Raw genomic sequence first — 19759 nt, forward strand, 5'->3', positions numbered from 1 at the left:
AAACAGAATTCTCCAGTGATCACCCCCTCAAAAGGAACACCAAATTGAACAACTATCCATACAAGAAAACACCATCATAAGATTAAAAAATCAGGTGAGTGATCACAGTACCTGGATTTAACATTATATCAAGGAAACAGGAACTGAAGAGGGTAGGAAAGACATTGTTGAATTGGTGACATCACTCCTTCCCGATTGCCCGGCAACAGCCTTGTGGCACAGAGAAAGAAACTGTGTGCTTGGGGGAGGGAGAACGCAGTGACCATGGGAATTTGCACTGGAACACAGTGCTGCCCTGTCACAGCAGAGAGGAACAAAAGGCAGTATATAGCTGGTGTCCACAGAGAGATAATTTAGATCAGCCCTAGCTAGAGGAAAATCCTAAATCTCAGTGGGTAGGACTGAGTTCTGTCTAGTCTGACCACTGCAGGCTAAAGTACCCTGGGATTCTAAGTAAACTTGAAAGGAAGTCTAAGCCAAAAGAAATGCAATTCTTGGGCAAGTCCTGGTGCTGTGCTGGGCTCAGAGCCAGTGGGCTTGGGGTGCATGTGACCTAGTGAGACACTGGCTGAGGTGGCCAAAGGAGTGCTTGCATCATCCCTACCCTAACCCCAGGCAGCGCATCTTGCAGCTTTGGGAGAGACTTCTTCCTTCTGCTTGGGGAGCAGAGAAAGGCGAGTAAACAGGGATTTGCCTTGCAATTTGGATATCAGCTTAACCACAGTGGAGGCAGAGTCCTGAGGCCACATTCCATTCCATTCCATTCCATCCCCAGACAAAATTTCTAGACACACATAGGGACAGAGAGGAACCTGCTCCCTTGAAAGGAAGGACCCAGTTCTGGCAGGATCCATCACCTACTGTCTAAAAAACCCTCAGGCCTTGAATAAACTTCAATGATAGACAGACAGTACTTGCCATGGGCCTTATGTGAGCCCAATGCCATGCTGGCTTCAGATGTGACTCAGCACATTCCTAACTGTGGTGGCCATAGGGAGAGATTTCTTCTGCTTGAGAAAAGGAGAGGAGAGAGTAAAGGGGTCTTTGTCTGGCAGCTTCAATACCAGCTCAGCCATAGTGGGGTAGAGCATCAGGTGGACCCCTAGGGGCCCCAGTTTCAGGCCTTCTCTCCTGCTTGGAATTTCTGGACCTGCCCTGGGCCAAAGGGGAGCCCACTGCCCTGAAGGGAGCCCAGTGCTACTCAAGCATGGCAGCATTTACCACAACCTGACTGAAGAACCCTTGGGCCTTCAGTAAACATCAGCAGTAGCCAGGCAGTACTTGCCATGGGCCTGGGGCATTGGTGGCCACAGGGAGAGACTCCTACTTGAGTAAAGTAGAGAGAAGAGAAGAGTGAGAAGGACTTTCTCATGGCTTGAGTGCCAGCTCAGTCACAGTAGAATAGAGCATCAAGAAGGTTTTTGAGGTTTCTGACTTCAAGCCTTGGCTCCTGGACAGTGTTTTTGGATCTGCCCTGGGTCAGAGAGGAACTCACCATACTGAAGGGAAGGATATAAATGTGGCTAGATTAGCCACCTGCTGTCTAAAGAGCCCTTGGTCCTTAAGAGAACATTGGTGGTAGCCAGCCTGGTTGCCACAAGACTTGGGTGAGATCCAGTATTATGCTGACTTTCAGGTCTGATTCAGCACAGTCCCAGTGGTGGGGACACAAGGGAGTTTGTGTCACCCCTCCCACAGATCCAACCAGCTCAGAACAGAGAGACGGTCTGTTTGGGGGAAAGTAAGGGAAGAGAACAACAATCTCTGCCTGGTAACACAGTGAAATCTCTTGGATCTTACCCAAGATCACCAATGTGGTACCTGTATGTATCTGCAAAAGTCAGTGTTACTGGGCTTGGAGTGCCTCCTAAATGCACGTATGACTGTAGTGACCAAAGACTTAGACCACCACACTCAATTCCCTTTGAATACTTGGAAAGCCTTCCCAAGAAGAACAGGTACAACAAATCCAGAATGTGAAGACTACAATAACTAACTAACTCTTCATTGCCTAGACAATGATGAACTATCCTGGATAAGACTATCCAGGAAAACATGACCTCACAAAACAAGCAAAATACAGTGCTGGTAATCAATCAATGAGAGAGATGCATGACCTTTCTGACAGAGAATTCAAAACAGCTGTTTTGAGGAAGCTCAACAAAATTCAGTTTAACAGTGAGAAGAAATTCAGAATCCTATCAGATAAACTTAACAAAGAGATTGGAATAATTTTGAAAAAATATGCACAAATTTTGAAGCTGAAAAACTCAATTGACATTGTAAAGAATGCATTGGAGTCTCCCAATAGTGGAAGTGATAAAGAAGAAAGAATGCATGAACTTGAGGACAGGTTATTTGAAAATACACACAAAAGAAAAAAGACTAAAATAGAATGAGGTATGCCAATAAAATCTGGAAAATACAGTAAAAAGGGCAAATCTAAGACTTATTGGCCTTAAAGAGGAGTTAGAGAAAGACATAGGGATAGATTATTTAAGGGGATAATAAAAGAACTTCCTAAATCTAGAGAAAGATATAAATTTCCAAGTACAAGAAGGTTACAGAACACCAAGCAGATTTAAGCTAAATAAGACTACCTCAAGACATTTAATCAAACTCCCAAATAGAGAAACCTCATATTTGAGAGCAAGATGACAGAATAGAAAGCTCCACTAATTGTTTCATAAGAAGGAAAAATCAGGTGAGCACTCCTAGTACCTGGTTTTAACTTTATATTATTGAAAGAATCACTGAAGAAATAGAAAAAACAGTCCAGAATCACTGATACCACACCTCCCCCACCATCACATGCTGCAGTGTGGTGCCAAGAGCATCTCTGGGCTCTGGGGAAGGAAAAACACAGCAATTATGAGGCATTTAACTCAGTGCTTTCCTGTTAGAACAGAAAGAAAAACCAGACCAAACTCAGCTGATATTCACCCACCTCAGCATATAAACCAGCCCTACCCAGTGGGGGAATCAGCAAGCTCAGTGGTCCAAAATTGAGTGCCTACGAACCTCACCACCAAGGGTTACAACACTTTATGTCTTCAAGTAAACATGAAAGGCAGTCTAGGCCATAAGAAATACAACTCTTAGGTGAATCCTAGTGCTGAGCTAGGCCCAGAGACATTGGACTAGGGGAGCACAAGACATACTGCAACAACAGCTGGGGCAACCAAGGGAGTGCTAGCATCACCTCTCTGCTAACCTCAGGCTCCACAGCTTGAGGCTCCAAAAGAGACCCCTTCCTTCTGCTTGAGGAGAGCAGAGGGAAGAGAGGGGAGGACTTTGTCTTGCATCTAGGATACCAACTCAGCCACAACAGGATAGGGCACTGGTCAGAGTTCTAAGGCTGCCATTCTAGGCCCTAGCTCTCAGATGACATTTCTAGACATACCCAGGGCCAGAAGAGAACCTGCTACCTTGAAGGAAAGGACCCAGTGCTGGCAGTATTCATCACCTACTAACTTAAGAGCCTTTGGGCCCTGAATAATCAGCAGCATTGCCCAGGTACTACATCAAGAGCCTTGGGTGAGCCTCTGAGACTTGCTGACTTCAGGTGAGACTCAGCACATTACCCACTGTGGTGGCTATGGGGCAAAACTACAACAACTTCTCAAGACATAGTACAATAAGATATAAGTAGAAACAAAAACAGTTAAAAAGTAGGGTACAGGAGCAAGGCGCGGTGACTCACACCTGTAATCCCAGCACTTTGGGAAGCCAAGGAGGGTGGATCATGAGGTCAGGAGATCAAGACCATCCTGGCTAGCACGGTGAAACTCCATCTCTACTAAAACTACGAAAAATCAGCTGGGTGTGGTGGCAGGTGCCTGTAGTCCCAGCTACTAGGGAGGCTGAGGCAGGAGAATGGCACGAACCAGGGAGGCGAAGGTTGCAGTGAGCCGAGATCGTGCCACTGCACTCCAGCCTGGGTGACAGAGCGAGACTCCATCTCAGAAAAGAAAAAAAAAAAAGTAGGGTACAAAGTTAAGGTGTAGACTTTTATTAGTTTTCTTCTTACTGGTTTGTTTGTTTATGAAAATAGTGTTAAGTTGGTATCAGGTTAAAATAATGGGTTATAAGATAGTATTTGCAAGCCTCATGGTAACCTTGAACCAAAAGACATACAATGGAGAAACAAAAAATAAAAAGCAAGAAACTAAAGCATATTATCAGAGAAAATCACCTTTGCTAGAGAAAGACAGGAAGGAAAGAAATAAGGAAGAGAACACCATAAAACCACACACACACACACACACAAAATAACAAAATGGCAGGAGGCCTTACTTATGGATAATAACAATGAATGTAAATGGACTAAATCCTCCAATCAAAAGACATAGGCTGGATGAATGGATGAAAAAAGAGGACCCATTGATCTGTTGCCTACAAGAAACACACTTCACCTACAAAGACACACATAGACTGAAAATAAAGAAATGGAAAAGGATATTTCATGTCAATGCAAACCAAAAAAAAGAAGAAGGAGTCACTATACTTATATCAGAGAAAATAGATTTCAAGACATGAACTATAAGAAGAGACAAAGATGGTCACTATATAATGATAAAGGGGTCAATTCAACAAGAGAATATAACAATTTTAAATATATATCCACCTAACACTGGAGCACCCAGATACACAATACAACCTTATTAGAGCTAAAGAGAGAGACAGGCCCCAGTACAATAATAGCTGGAGACTTCAACACCCCACTTTCAGCATTGGACAGACCTTCCAGATAGAAATCAACAATGAAACATCAGACTTACTCTGCACCACAGACCAAATGAAACTGATAGATATTTACAGAACCTTTCAACCAAGAGCTGCAGAATACACATTATTTTCCTCAGTTCATAGATTATTCTCAAGGATAAATTATATGTTAGGTCACAAACATTCAAAGTCTTAAAACATCCAAAAATGTATAACAATATTAAGCATCTTATCTGATCATAATGGAATAAAAATAGAAAATAATAAGATGAATTTTGGAAACTATACAAATACATGGAAATTAAACAATATGCTCTTGAATGACCAGTGGGTCAGTGAAGAAATTAAAAAGGAAATTGAAACAATTTTTGAAACAAATGATAATGGAAACACAACATACCAACACCTATGGGATACAGCAAAAGCAGTACTAAGAGGAAAGTTTGTAACAATAAATGTCTACATCAAAAAGGAGGAAAAAACTTGTAATGAACAATCTAATAATGCACCTTAAAGAACCAGAAAAGTAAAGCAAACCAAACCCAAAATTAGAAGAAATAATAAAGATCAGAGCAGAAATAAATGAAATTGAAATGAATAAACAATACATCAGTGAAACAAAAAGTTGGTTTTTTGAAACGTTAAACAAATTTGACAAACCTTTAGCCAGACTAAAAATAAGAGAGAAGATCCAAATAAATAAAATCAGAAATAAAAAAGGAGACATTACAAGTGATACTGCAGAAATTCAAAGGGTCATTAGTGGCTACTATGAGCAACTATATGCCAATAAATTGGAAAATCTAAAAGAAATAGACAAATTCCTAGATACATACAACCTATCAAGATTGAACCAGGAAGAAATCCAAAACCTGAATAGATCAATGACAAGTAATGAGACAAAAGCCTTAATAAAGTCTCCAAGTAAAGAAAAGCCTGGGACCTGATGGATGCAATGCTGAATTCTACCAAACATTTAAGAAGGATTAATACCAGTACTACTCAAACTATTCCAAAAAATAAAAAAGGAGGATGGAATACTTCCAAACTCATTCTGCAAGACCAGTATTACCCCAATACCAAAACCAGACAAAGACACATTAAAAAAAAAAGAAAACTATCTCTGATGAATATGGATGCAAAAATCCTCAACAAAATACTAGCAAACCAAATTCAACAATACACTAGAAAGATCATTCATTATGACAAAGTCAGATTTATCCCTGGGACGCAAGGATGTTTCAACATACACAAATCAATGTGATACATCATATCAACAGAATGAAGGATAAACACCATATGAACATTTCAAATGAAGCTAAAAAAGCATTTGATAAAATTTCATATCCCTTCATGATAAAAAACCTTCAAAAAACTGTTGATAGCAGAACATACCTCAAAACAATAAAAGCTATACATGACAGATCCACAATTAGTATCATAGTGAATAAGGAAAAACTGAAAGCCTTTCTGCAAAGATCTGGAGCAAGATAAGGATGCCCATTGTCACCACTGTTATTCAACATAGTACTGGAAGTCCTAGCTAGAGCAATCACAAGAGAAAGAAATAAAGGGCATCCAAACTAGAAAGGAGGAAGTCAAATTATTCTTGTTTGCAGATGATGTGATCTTATATTTGGAAAAACTTGAAGACTCCACCAAAAAGCTCTTAAAACTTATAAACAAATTCAGTTAAGCTTCAGGATACAAAATCAACATATGAAAATCAGTAGTATTTCTATATGTCAACAGTGAACATTCTGAAAAAGATACAACAGTAATATTAATAAATCTCAAAGTATAAAAATGAACTATGGGAAACATAACTACCGTATCTAACTTTACTGTTAGTAGTGTTCGGTGAAATATGGATTCCATGGACCAGTTAATATTTTTCTAGTCAGGAAGCATGAAGTAAAAGATCTGGCATGCTGGTGATGATAGGTTGGAATAGCACTGAATTTTTAATGAGAAAGCTGAAGTCTGAGAGAAGCATGTAGCTGAAGAAGGGAATCTAAGAAAAGAGGTGTGATCACTTCATTACATAAACAGTGATTAGTAGGAGCTAAACCTTATTAAGTTTGCAAACTTTTTCATAATTATGGTTGTGATAGTTAGCTTTATGTGTCAACTTGACTGGATCATGGGATGCCAAGATATTTGGTTAAACATTGTTTCTGGGTGTGTCTGTGGAGATGTTTCAGGACGGGATAAGCATTTGAAACTGCAGACTCAGTAAAGCACATTGCCCTGCCTAAAGTGAGTGGACATTGTCAAATCTGCTGAGGGCTTCAACAGAACAAAAGGTCGAGAAAGCAGGAATTCACCCCTTTTGTTTCCTCCTTGCCTGCTTGTGCTGGGATATCTCATCTCATTTTCCCCATCCCTAGGATTTGGATCTATAGCATCAGCTCCTCTGGTTCTCAGGCCTTTGGACTTGAACTGAATTACACCACCAGCTCTCCTGGCTCCCTCAAACTTGTGGTTGGCATATGGTAAGACTTCAGCCTCCATAAAGTTCTCATGACACATACATGCATACGTGTGTGTGTGTATGTGTGTGTGTGTGTGTGTGTGTGTATCTCCTACTGGTTCTCTGGAGAACCCTAATATACTGAGTGAAATGTACCGCCTGCTTTAGACTGAGTAAAGGATGTTCACCAATGTGGATGGACATCATCCAATTCATTGAGGGCCTGAGAAAAATATAAAGGTGGAGGAAAGGAAGATTCATTCTCTCTGCCTGACTGCTTCAGCATGGACATTCATCCTTTTCTGCCTGCAGAGCTCCTGGTTCTCAACCTTCAGACTTGGATTGGAATCTACACCATTAGCTCTCTGGCTCTCAGGCCTTCAAACTATATCACCAGCCTTCTTGGGTCTCCAGCTTGCAGAAGGCAGATCATGTATATCTCCTTTTGGTTCTGTTTTCCTGGAGAACCCTAACACATTGGGCTATTTTTTATGTCTTCTTTAAAGCTCGTCTATATTAGTAAAGGTTAAAAATTTCATACCTCTTAGGATTTTTAGAGGACCAATATATAAGACTTCTGCTTTTCTATCCAAGACCTGAAATAACTGAGACAAAGGAGTCAGGTCATCAAAAATGCCAGCCTTGTCATCTGACAGCCTGATAGATCTTTGTAAAGAAAGCTTAGTTAGGGAAACTACAGGCTGCCTAATAACCACCAAATTAGGCATATTTGCAAAACTAATCACAGCAAACCTGTAAATAGTAGGATTCTCTTAAGAGTTCAGGGCTATGGCTACCACATTTGCTACATGGCCAAGAACAAATCAGACCTTGTGCTCCCTGAAGGCAGCTAGATGCCAGAGGGTAGAAAGAGAGAGGGGCAAGCTAGCTATATATGCAGACGCACCTCCCTCTTCCTAATACCAAGGGAAGTTGGGCAAACAGAAGCCAAAAGTGAATAATAATGAAGACTCTTTGAAAGGAGAAAGGGGTAAAAAGGTTCTCCCATAACAATACCGAATTGTATTTCACAGAAAAAAATATCGCTTTCTAAGATGGGTATTCCCTTGGGGAAAGTGGCAAATTCAGCCTCCGGAGGTCTGACCTTACAAAGCCAATATAAAAGTGACAGAAATATCCTATTAAATGACCTGAATAATTGCCACTTCTCACTGCTTCATTTTTGCCACTGGAAGACAATAAAATGGGCCCTACCTGGTTAGTTTCTCTTACATTATGAAAAAAAGGCTAGGTTCCAGAAAGATGGTTTTATCACATTCATATCATTGAAATGAGCTCTGGAGAAATGTGTTTTATAATTCTATGTTTAATTTTTTATGTGCTATTATCCCTCTCTCTGTAAACACAGCCAAGCCTAATCCCCAGAAACACAGTTTTTTAAAAAGCTAACCAAGAATGTCATATGAAATGAATGCCAATATTCACAGTATGTGAATCCAAGTTCAAAATTCTTATCTTTCAACGAGTCTAGGAAAATCCTGATGGGTTGCTAGACTATTTTTTAAACCTCCTCTGGAATCTTTTCCAACTTAAGTTCCAAGTATGAAAAGACACCCAATCAGTTCCAAAACACTCCAAGACTTTGAAAAATCATCACTATAATGGACATTTTCACTCTATTTCTGTCAGTGATGAACAGTATGATTATGGCAGGCTCTTTGATCTTTGTTACTGTGTTTTCTATAAGCAGAGACCCTGACAGGCGATATCTCATTAAATCTTCTTTCTTTTTTCCTTTTTTCCTCACTATGTTTTCTCAAAATAGTGCTGTGTAGCTGACATTTCTTTGAGAAGGTACTTTATCATTCTTTGTTTTTATTTAGAACATTCATGTTTGTGAATACATCAGTTATTCCTCCCCTACTATGTGCAAAGAACTGTGAGCTGTGGGTGGGAAAAAATTCTATAATCTGACCACTGCCCTCAAGGTGTTTATAACATAAGTGGAAAAGTAACAAGTAAAATCTGACATATGAGAACCTAATCCATGATATTGAAATCCACTCACATACATGCAGAACCAGGCTCTAATAATACACTGATAGTTCAAATATTTTGACACTTCTGATGGCCAGGTGTTTTAACTAGCCTCAAATTATCATCTCTCAGATCTTCAAACCAGGAATTTCTCTTTTGTTAAATGACATTGTGGCATAACATCCCAAAATTAAGTTTGATTTTTAATTGTCATATCCTCTTAAGACATTTATAACTAAGTCATTGTGTGTTTAAATACAATTTCAGTAATTCTGCTTTTCTGTTAGAATTAGAGTTTCCCCCTTTATAACTGAAATGAACAGAAGATGAACTCATTTTTAAAATTAAAGGTTTCTAATATTTTCATTATGAATGTATTTCTTCATTCATTTAAAAAATGCAACTATTTGAAAATAAGCACCTTTCACATATGTTGAATAGATAATTGCTGATAATTATAGTAAGTATAGAATAAAAGATAACCTTCAGAACTCAAACTGGAGACTCTTCACAAAACTATTACGTAGAGAAACCCACTATGCTCTCTTCTTATAAAGAAATGACTTTCTTGTCTAAGAACTAAGATGTCTGATATAAGAAATCTTATTATTCAAGCAGGAAGAGTTAATAGATTAGCAAAGAAAGGTTGTCGCTTTGTGGAGTGCAACATGATAATTCATAACTATGATAAAAGCAACTGCACTTACAGAACTACATTACATATAGAATTAGAATGAATGCTTTTTTATCATAGTTATGAGTTATCGCGTTACACACTGTAAAATGTCAACCTTTTTTGGTAATCTATTAATCCTTTTTGCTTGAATAATACTACTTATATTACAGGATGAGAGAAGAAAAACACTGAGATGTAAAAAGAGACATTAACCTTGATATGTATGTTTCACAATAAACTTAGAAAATTAAGGGATTAACTTAGAAATATCTCAAAATAATCATATCATTTAAGCACTACTTAAAACTTGTCAGGCTATGAAAGATGGAAAACATTAGTACATTTAATCATTCATTTGAGTAAGAGAAATGATGACTAGCTGGGGCATTTGAAAATAAATATATGAATTCAAATAGACAATAAGGGAGAATAATTTATCAAACTTTGCCCTTTTGAAGCGAATTCACTGCAATTTTCTAAGAGCTTTTAACACTTTATTTACTTTCTAATAACACTATCTAAGGACTGAGAGAAAAATTTATGTTACTAATATGTTTATTCTGTATACCTAATATATAGAAAAATAATGAGTATTAAATGTATAAATATTAAGGTTGATTGATCTAGTTAATACTTTGATGATTTGAACTGGTTTTATAAGTATTCTCTTTGGAAGGGTACTTATTAATATGGTTTTAGCATACCTGGATTAAAAAGAAGAAATGACACTGCCAATTTGAATGATGTTTTTTCTAATTACAGCTTCCATCTATGCCTCCAGTAATAAAATTAGAAGTTCTGGAGAGAAATTAATGATGTAAATAACAACCTTCCTTAATGGATTTTGCTAAAATAAAGTCAGCTTATTTAAAGGATGATTAGCTAATTGTAAAGAAAGGCATTCCAAGAAAAAGTATAAAAATTGAATTCATCCATTACTAGCACAAATTACTGATGATCAAGATACTTTAACACAAGATAAAGTAAAAAGTTACAAGTATGTTAAGACGTTTTTGGAGAAGAGTTTCACATTGTTATTCTAAATCAACTTTTACTTACATATTTCAGTAAAAAAAATTCTACAGTGCCCCCAGGCAAGTGCACAATTTTACCAGTAAACTGCTTTATTATATTTCTTAATGATGTCAAGTACTATATTTCTGTTAGGTAACTCCTGCTTCTATTTTCATGACTCTTAAAGACACTTAAACTTTTTTATTATTGCTGTTGCCACTGCTGCTATTGTTTATAGACTATCTTCATATGAGGGCCATAATTTCTCACTGATCTGACTTATGCAATTTAAATTGTATTATTATCTGAACATTTCCTCCAAAGTGGGTTTTTCTAGAGACATAATTATTCCTATTACCTCCTTCGAGTTCATCAACATTCCCTTCCACTGGCTGAAACTTTCTCAGTACAAGTAGCCAAAGTTGAAACTATAACCCTGTAATCATAAGAGAATGATCTGTACCTGTGGGCTTTAACAGATTTGTACTGTTATAGGCAACTCAAAAGATGTACTTTACCAACCCCCAAAGTCAAATGCTTATTTTTAATTTTTTATCCAGTACCAACGATTATTCATCTAGAAGACTCTCCGTCATTACTGCTTTCCAGATTCCTTTCTCTTACTGAATTACTAGCATTTTATCATATTTTCCAGATGGGTTCATTTGCATTTTTAAGAAATAAATTTCACTCTGTAATTTATTGCCTATATATTGTCATCTAAAGTTGTTTATACAGCTCGAACTCATATTTGCATTTGTAGATTAATAATTTGTTTTAAACATAACTGACAATAAATTTTATCATGCTGTTGATTCTGTCACATAAATATTAAGACTACACAACTTTGAAGTCCAAAATGTAAGTATTTGCATACTTGATGCTTTGCAATCTTGCCTTAAGTTTGACACAACCTGAAGGTCTCAGAAAGCTATATCAAGTACATTTTAACTGGAAATACAAATATGCTACCCAGGTACAAGGGAGGAACATAGAGGAGGTGCTGGTGATTGCAAAGATTTCCATCAGATATTTCGAGATAACCTTTCATACTGGCCCTGTCCCCAGGGAAGCAGGACAAAGTTCCTCTACACTAATTTTTCCTCTTTGTCCTCTTTGAAGAGTTCTGTGCTTTCTGGACCAAGTGATCAATGCCATTGGTGTTTAGAGTGCTATCATAGATTATTATGGCCTGGCCTACAAACACAACTTATTTTGTAGTTAATTTATACATTGTGTATTGAGCACCAACTGATTGCTATGTACAGCCTTTTTAATGAATGAACAAGAACATGAGTAGTGCCCTTAACTCGCTCATTTTCCAGGGAAAAAGCTGATATTTAAACTAGGAAATTCCAATACTAAAGAGATACATGCAGGATATATAGAACTTAACTCTACCTGAAATCAGTTCCAAACTCCAAACAGTTCATTTATAAACAAGTTTTTTGAAACAGTAACTCATGAGTCAGATACTATTTCTCTAAATATACCACAATATCATACATGAAAGTGAATTTTGCAATCTAACTTAAAAACTATACAAACTCCAAAATCATTTTATTAACTCTGCTTAGGACTTTTCACAAGGAGTCTGAGTATAAAATATAACAAATAAAACATTAATTATTTAGTTCCTTTTGTTTGCAAAATAGAAAAAAGTACACGAGGAAAAATAGTTTTACTCAGATGGTAAACAGTTAAAGATCAATGTTTTATTCCTGTGGTTGTCTAATCTTGTTTTCTATTTTTCAGTCCTTCAGTCTGCACCATTCTCATGGCTTTTTTTCATCATTCTCACCTGATATGCATTCCCAGGCCTGACTAAGGATATGAACTGTCATTATTTTAAGCATTTCACTGAAAATGTTTTAGCTTCCCTGAGGCATCATGCTGCATCGACAGTTCAATAAACCTGCCAAATGTTTTACTTACTTTGAAGGAAAAACAAGTTAAGAAAATATTAAGCACTTAATATTTTGTGGACTTATATGAAGTGACTCTCCAGTAGGAATAAATGTCAAAAATGGAATCTTTTCTCACAATGTCAAGTTCAGCCAGATACAATATTTTTGTAGGCCATTTTAATACAGGGACACATGCCATTAATCCTTAGATTATATTTGACTCCTGTTTTATCATGAATGATTTTATTCTATTTTATTAGTAAGGCACAATGGAACTGAAATTATTCTCAAATGTTAATACTGAAACAGAAGCACCAAATGGCAGATACAGCCCTATATAACCACACTTCATTGGAGGGAGAGGTACAGAAGTCCTCTGATGATATATTTAGAAATATAACTTTATTCATTTTAAAACAAAATATAAAAATGAAGGTTATTCATGGCTAATGAACATAAACTGCATGTGAGAAGTAGACTTCCAAAGATTCAAAAAAGAATACAATTTACAAAAGATGTTTTTAAAATAATTATTTAAATTACTTTCTTTTAATATACCAAGTTTGATTTAACTAAAAATCTGAGTTAAATATCAAAGTAAGAGTGGACATTATTTCTGTAAGCTACTAGGAAAAATGCTTACACTGAAAGGTTGTCCTGGGACTCGTTAGCAGGTCTGTGATATACTTAAGCTTACATAGAAAGAATGCGGACAGAAATTCAGAATGAGATAATTATTCATGTTCGGGATAATTTTTCTCAGTTATAACCTATTCATACATTTAAAGCTATAATTTGAAACAAAGATATCTTATACCATGCATCCAGTTGAAAGGAAAATAGCTTATGATTTATTTACATTCTCCTTTCTAAAAGAGCAAATACAATTCATTTCAAAACACCATACTGCATTTTTAATAAACTATATTGATTAGATTTCTTATTCCTTTCAGAAAGATAACAAGGCAGTCAAGAACTACAGGGAAAGACATGGAACTAGAAGGAAATTCAGCGAGATCAACTTTGGTGCTACTTTTCACCTGGAGGTACCTGACCATTTCAGAAGAGGGAGGTGAGAGGCTAAGCAGCTGAACGGAACTTTCAATTGACTCTAAGCTAAAATTTCTACAAACTCATAGGGTTAGAATCACAATATATTGGAGTTCAATCTATAAATTTCAAGATGTGCCATCCTCACCAAGAAGTATAAATACAAGCAAAGACTCCTAGGCACACTGTGGTAGTGACTGAAAAGCAAAAACCAAAAATTTTAAAAGCAGCTACAAAAAAGATATATTACCTTTAAAGGAGAGTCAATCAGACTTACACCTAGCTTCTCAACAAAAAACAGTGGATGCCAGAACATAATAAAATAACTTCAAGTTGCTAGAAGGAAATAAATACAGATATTAATTCTATACCAAGAAAAATACCTTTCAAAAATGAAAATTAAAACAGAGACATTTTCCGATAAAGAAACGCTGACAGCATTCATTATCAGTAGGCCACAATAAATGAAATATTAAAGGCAATTCTTCAGGCAGAAGAAAAATAATGTTAGTTGAAATAAGATGCAGGTGGAAATGAAGGACAAGGAAAAGGGGGAATAAAATAAATACCAATAATATTTATGGAATTAAATAATAGTAATTATGTTTTATGAGTTTTTTTTAATTTACAGAGAATTTTAATACTTGATGTTTATAGCCCATAACTTGAACAGAAGGGTAGTGATGCTAAAACATTTCAGAACTTTTGCACTCTCAAGGAAGGGGTAAGAGTACAATTTAGAATAGTCATTGATAAGTCAAGGAGGTATTTTGTCCTGGAGCAACCACAATAATAGTTGTAAAACAGCATAAAAAATATGTAACTAACTGGGCGCGGGGGAAAATGCAGAATAACAAAATACTATTTTTAAGAGACATACCTAAAAGAATTTTCTAAAAAGTTGAAAATAAAAGCTTGGACAAGTGGTACAGGATGATTTGTTAAACAGCACGTGATGAATACTAACAATAATGGAAAGAATTAATAAAAGGCATTATATTAAAATTAAGAACTTCTGTTCACCAAAAGAAATCTTTAAGAGAGGAAAGGCAAACCAGAGCAGTGAAAGTTATTTGCAAAACTTATCACTGATAAAATGCTCATATCTTGAATATTTAAAAACTTAAATAAGGTTTACAAACAAACAGAAAAATGGGAAAGATAATTTAATAGATACAACACAAAATGCAATATCCACATGACCATTAGACACACACAAAAAGTTTATTTTATAGTCTGTTGTCAATTAAACATTATCTGTACTCACTTTTAAGTTCTCTTCTGCATCACAAAAACAGAAGTCAAGGACTACATTTTTGAGAATCCCCTTTCCCCTATGGTTCTAGTATAGAGTTTGCCAGTATAAAGCACTCACATTAAAGTTCAAAAGTGGAAGAGGAGGCAAAGCCAGAGGACCAGAAGCGTGGGATGATATTTACAGGGGCTGCATGGGGAACTCTTGACAAAAACTCGTAGGTATATACTCGACCAAACTTAATGTATACATGCACCAAACTACATGTACAACAATGTGTACAGCAACATTGTTCATAATGAAATAACCCAAATGTCTATCCATCCTGATTGATAAATATATTGTGATTTACCCATAAAATGCAATACAACAGTAAAAATAACTGAACTCTAGATGTATGTAACAAGTACTGTGTCTAAAGATAAACATGTTTGAAACAAACTCCATTTTTAATTTTTTAAGATGTATTACTGATAGAATCAGATGTGATGAAACATCTACCAAGAGAACCAAATAAGACAAGGGAGGCTATTTTTTTTTATTCCTTCCATATCTTTACACTTTGCTTCTAGTCTCTAAATTCCACTCAGTTCAATAATATAGGTAAACCATATTAAATACTTATGTGTCACTCTCTGCATTAAGAACCGTATGTAGAAAAATCTAATTCAATCCTGATAAAGATCCTATGAGATAAGCACTCTTATCCCTGATGAGGAAACTGAGGCATGGCAACCTTAACTAATTTACCAAGTCCCATAGCTAGAAACAGTTAAAGCCAGGATTCAAACCCAACACCTTGACCAGAGAGACTATGACCTACACTCCAGTCAAGCTCTGAAGTATTCCTCAAAATCTGTTTCCCTCCAAGCTCTCAATCCAGTCTGTCTGAATTTCTAAAAGCCTCCTATAGTCTCTCTGTGTTCATCACTCTTCTCCAACCCACTATCCATCATGTTACATGATACCTTTTGAACACCTTCACTAATTGCTGTCTAAGTCTACTGTTGTCTTTTAAATCTCTAACAGGCAACATTATCAGGAATAGTAAGAAATGTGGCATTATTCATGAAAATTATTTTGCGTTGAATTATATAATTCCATCTGTTTAGTTTAATTGTATTAGCTAATATACTTGTGAATTTAGCTTTAGTAAATAGATTTACAGGTATACTTGCCTTTTTAAAATTGTTTTCTGTTCCAATGCGATGGCTCACACCTGTAATCTCAGCACTTTGGGAGGCTGAGGTGGGCAGATCACCTGAAGCCAGGAGTTTGAGACCAGCCTGACCAACATGGAGAAACCCCGTCTCTAATAAAAATACAAAAAAAATTAGCTGGGCATGGTAGTGCATGCCTGTAATCCTAGCTACTGGGGACGCTGAGGCAGAAGAATTGCTTGAACCCGGGAGGTGGAGGTTGCTGTGTGCCAAGATTGTGCCATTGCACTCAAGCCTGGGCAACAAGAGCAAAACTCCATCCCCCAAAAAAAAATTGTTTTATTTTATTTTCTGAAGCTAAAAGCACATCACCTGTATCCTACAAAAAAATGCCTTTATAACTCTGCTCTCTTTTTTATGTTTTAAACCCATCTACTTCTAAGAAGATTTGAGAGGGTTATCACGCTAACGTAGCTATATAGTGGGACAACCTAGGAGAAAAAAATGTTATTATGCGTTGCTTACAACTGAACACTGAGTATACCTCTGACCACATCTCCGGGTAGGACTCCTCAAGTTATAGGGATGAAGGTTGAGTGAAAATTCTGATAGTAAAGAACCAGCAGCACTTTAACTTAATTGCAGATTGCAGAATAAACTCTACTTGTTGATATTACTAAAAAGGCTCTTTACCTTCTGGTCCCAAACCTACCTATGGGCCTTTTCTCTACTCTACTTTCTACACTGCTACCTCCTCTTTGGCCCGGACTGCTACAATGGCATCCTAATCCCTCTCCTTGCTTCCACTCTTGCCCCTCCTACAATCAGTTCTCTTCACAGTAAATGGGGTTATCCTTTAAAGGCATGAAGCTCATAAGGCCGCAGCCTTGCTCAAAGCCCTGCAATATTTCCCAGCACATTTAAAATAAAATTCAAAATGTTTTCAATGGTCTTATAAGCTTGGATCTCTCTGACATCATCCTCTACCACCTGCTCCTTGCCATTGCTGGGGAATACCAACCACACTCCTACTTCAGTACCTTTGCATTTGCTGCTCCCTCTGTCTAAACTCTTCTTACATCAAGTATTTGTATCCCTCATTTGTCTCCAGAGAGATTTCCCTTAGCTCTCCTGTCCACTAAAACAGCAGTCCCTAATTTTCTGGCACCAGAAACCGGTTTGGTGGAAGACAATTTTTCCTGGGGTAGAGGGTGGAGGGCATGGTTTTGGGATGGAACTGATCCACTCTGATTATCAGGCGTTAATTAAATTATCATAAGGAGCATGCAACCTAGATTGTGAACTCACAGTGCAGTTCACAATAGAGTTCATGCGACTATGAGAATCTAATGCCACTGCTGATCTGGCAGGAGGCAGAGTTCAGGTGGTAATGCTCACTCACCCACCGCTCACCTTCTGCTGTGCCACCCAGTTCCTAACAGGCCAGAGATGGGTTAGGGATCCCTGTAATAAAACATTCCTCATAATTCCCCATGCCCTTGCCCCACTTCACTTTGGCTTCTAGCACATTATCACTCTCTAACATTATATTATCCATTTGATAATGTTTTCATAGGTTTCTGTCCTCTTTGGAATGTTAGCAGGAGCTTTGTTTCTCTACTATCAAATTCCAAGCACCCAGAAGAGTGCATAGTACTCAATAAATTTTAAATGAACAAGTAAGTAATGAATATTTGAATGGGGCTTATGACTTACCTACTGGAAAACCCTATTGTCTTTAGACAAAGACATTCTAGGTCTCTCACAAGGAAGCTCAACCTACCTTCTAGTATTTTTACACAGGCTTCTTACTTTGCAACCTGCAGGGTTACTCTAGATTGCTTGCTCTTTCCTAATATGCTTTGAGATGCTGTGTCTCTACACCTTTCCTTAAAATAACTCCTCTTCCTAGAAACCTCTATATCTGCTTCTCTACTTAATGAAATTCTACTCATCCATCAAGATTTACCTGGCAGGGTGCGGTGGCTCACGCCTGTAATCCCAGCACTTTGGGAGGCCAAGGCAGGCGGATCACAAGGGCAGGAGATCGAGACCATCCTGGCTACAGTGAAACCCCGTCTCTACTAAAAATACAAAAATAATTAGCCAAATGTGGTGGCAAGTGCCTGTAATCCCAGCTACTGGGGAGGCTGAGGCAGGAGAATGGCATGAACCCAGGAGGCAGAGCTTGTAGTGAGCCCAGATCGTGCCACTGCACTCCAGCCTGGGCAACAGAGCGAGACTCTATCTCGAAAAAAAAAAATAGATTTGCCTAAACTATCATTCCTTTGTAAAACTTCCCTGGCAAAAGTTTATCTTCAATGAGGAACAAATATGGTCTTAATTGCACAGTACCTATTAATAGATGCCAAAAAATCAATTATGTTTTAAATGATGTTCAATTTGCTTCAAGTCCACCTTTGGCCAGGTGTCTTAGTTTTGTGTTGCTACAACAGATTACAACAGACTGGGCAGTTTTTAAAAAGAAAAATTAATTTCTCACAGTTCTACAGGCTGGGAAGTTCAATACCAAGGTGCTAACATCTTATGAGGGCTTTCTTGCTGCATCATCCCATGGCAGAAGATGGGAGAGCAAGAGTATGCAAGAGAGGGCAATAGAGGGCCAATCTCTTTCTCTTATTAAGAGCCCACTCCCACAGAAACCCACTTCTGTAATAGTGGCATTAATCTATTCATAAGGGACTCTGCCTAATCACCTCTTAAAAGTTACACCTCTCTATACTGTTGCACTGGCGATTAAGTTTCCAACAGATGAATATTGAGGGACCCATAAATACCACAGCACAAGGATAGTAGCACATTCCTTCTCAATCATTGTTGAGGTTTTCTCAGGATTATAAATGAGGGTCTTGGCATTTTAACAAGAGATCATTTGTGGAAGAGTTCTGTAGTCATTTGACCATACTTGTCTCTGCCAACATGCTTATTGCCTAAGCTGGATTTCTCCAGAAAGGGAGTCCAGCTCCAGAACTCCCCAGTTTTGCTGAGACTCACACTTCCAATTTCAGGATGGTTAGTATTCCATATCTTCAACATAGGGAGAAATTCTTCATCTCATAACCTACATGTAAATGGAGCCAAATTGTCTGCCCTGAGTGGATCCCCAACAAAAAGCCCATAGTTTCTGCCATCCTCATCCTTATACTTAGTCTCAGAGATTTTTCAGGTATTTCACTTTTACTCAGGTCTAGCCCTAAAATCAATACTCACGTCTATCTTTTCCTCTGTCTAGGACGTTCAAATACATTCTAATTAGCCAAATCAAAACCAATAGGGAGCAAATACTACAAAAGAGCCATGACACCTTCTTGAGATGTGTGAGAAACTATAAAGCAGTAAGAACAAAGTAAAAATTAACATCTCGAGAAATTATCCTTGCTACCTGGTGCTAAATAAAAGTGACTTTTTTTAAGTCAGCTAATTCTAGACACACAATAGAGACCAAAAAGAAAAAAATCACTTAGAAGTACATTTCAT

Source organism: Pan troglodytes, chromosome 5 (assembly GCF_028858775.2).
Source record: "Pan troglodytes isolate AG18354 chromosome 5, NHGRI_mPanTro3-v2.0_pri, whole genome shotgun sequence".
In the NCBI taxonomy this organism is placed as follows: domain Eukaryota; kingdom Metazoa; phylum Chordata; class Mammalia; order Primates; family Hominidae; genus Pan; species Pan troglodytes.